General features: G+C 35.4%; 1 non-coding gene across 1 annotated transcript; it reads left to right on the plus strand.

Annotated features, from left to right (window-relative positions):
* Window positions 1-1,745: 1,745 nt before the first annotated feature.
* Window positions 1,746-1,827, plus strand: TRNAS-AGA (transfer RNA serine (anticodon AGA)). The gene has a single exon. It is a non-coding gene; the product is annotated as a tRNA-Ser (tRNA).
* The last annotated feature ends 292 nt before the right edge of the window (window positions 1,828-2,119 follow it).

A 2,119-nucleotide genomic window follows, 5' to 3' on the forward strand; every position in this document is an offset into this window, starting at 1 on the left:
TTCTGGAGAAGTCGTAAGCTAAACTTGTTACTAAATAGGGTGGGATGGGTTCGAATTCTTTCAATTTTGGAAGCCAAATCTTGAAATTGATCTCGTCAAAGATGAAAGAGTCAAGATCTCGAAGAGAGGAGTCCGCGAAGATCTTCGAAGAAGAGATCTTCAGAAAATCAATTGACGAGAACAAAAGAACTACATAATCAGTCTTCGATTTGATTCAAGTTAGGTCATTAGGGATTATTGATTAGGATTTAATAACCGGAGAACTAAGGAGGATACGAAAGACGGAGAGAGCTCCAGTTTATTATAGGAGAAGAAATAAAAAGTTTAGAGTTAGAAATTCCAAGACCTGATTAATATGCTGACCCTAGTTAATCTAATGGTTCATATTAAACACTAGTTAATCTGAGGTACAAAATGTATTCGGTCAGACCGGTAGTTATATGAACGGGCTTACCAATTTAATCTTAGTGAACAACCAGACGGGTTAACTTCCGAACTCATGGACAGTCTTTCGGTCAGGTGGACACCAGACCCGCGTCCGTCCACTTCCCCCTTCTCCAACGGTGGGGTTCGAACCGGTTACCGAGTGCCCACGAACCTTCGCGGACAGACGTCTGTTGGCAGATCTGGGCAAGGGACAAAAATCCCAACCCTGTATATAACTCATCTAAATTGTTGATTTGGGTTTGATATTAGGTCTATTTGAATTAACCAGGCAACTCAAATTCAGAATAATCAGACAAAATAGACATAGGCAATGAGAAAAATAAAAAACACCACTTTAAATAGATTTTGAGTCCAAATTTATTTACACAAAATTTAATTGTATAAAAGATTTTTGCATTCATTTATCTTTTTAGCAAATCAAATTTAAACACATTTCTATTTCCCAGCATAATTCTGTTTTAGTAAATGAAAATCTTCACTATGACAGGACAATCTGAACAATTTAAAACACGTCAAGAAATACGAACGTGAAATTCACCAGCCTCTTGTAGCTCAGTTGGGTGACATATTTAAGTGCTCCCAATATGTCACGGATTCGAGACTTGGTATTTCTCCGGCCGACAAAATCAAACTAAGAGGTATTCTAAAATACCTCCTTTTTATAGAAAAAAAAAGTGTGAATTTAACATTAAGATAATAAAGGCAATCATACTCTTGAAATAAAACCAAACTGGTGAGTGAGGTCCAAACCAATAATTATGAGTTAGCATGAGATCAACAAGGAATAGGAATAACGAAGTATCTATATTTGTACATTTCAAACAAAATTGTTAAAATTTTTAACTCTTTCCTATCTCTCCTTGAAAGGGCCTATGTTTTGTCGATGTTTTGGGTTCAAAGAGTTTTTCTTTCCGGCGGTATTATATAGAGGGGTGTGAATTGAACTAATGATTTGATTCGTATCATCACCAAATTTTCAGTTGTTATCGCGACCTTTTTCCCCCATCACTTAAAAAAACTCATAGTTTTATCTAATATTTTATGTAAAATTATGAATCATGAATGTCTCACTTAGTAAACTGATTGTTCAAATAGAGAACAAATTATAAAGTGCAAAAGTTTGTTCTACTAAATAAAAAATAACTATTATAAATATTTGTTTCTTAGCTAAATTAAAATATTAATCTTGAATACGCCCGTGCTTATTTCCCTCCCCGTCACTCTCCCTTCTTGGCTCTCTTTCGACAGGCAAAACGAGGATTCTTTATTATTACAGAATATACAAAAATTATATCCAAGTGGACGTGCCGGAGTGGTTATCGGGCATGACTAGAAATCATGTGGGCTTTGCCCGCGCAGGTTCGAATCCTGCCGTCCACGTTTTGTTTTAAGGACTATATATTTCCTATGTGCATACATCAATTGAAGATTTCGATATCAAAGGAGGCTTGGGATTTTTTATTCCTTCCATTAGTAGGATTACTTACAAACAACTAAAAAACCCAAGAAACATTTCCAATGTGAAATAAACGTTTTTTATTAGTCGAACAACTGCAATAGGAATCCGAATTTCTGTTGGTAATCTACGATATTAAAAACACATGCATACAGAAAGGCTCATTAATAAGTTTGTCACTTCACCAGGATCAGAATTCAGAGAGGTGATCCATAA

Source organism: Eschscholzia californica, unplaced genomic scaffold (genome assembly GCF_041429995.1).
Source record: "Eschscholzia californica isolate CP2 unplaced genomic scaffold, dmEscCali1.0.p SCAF_1, whole genome shotgun sequence".
Taxonomy (NCBI): domain Eukaryota; kingdom Viridiplantae; phylum Streptophyta; class Magnoliopsida; order Ranunculales; family Papaveraceae; genus Eschscholzia; species Eschscholzia californica.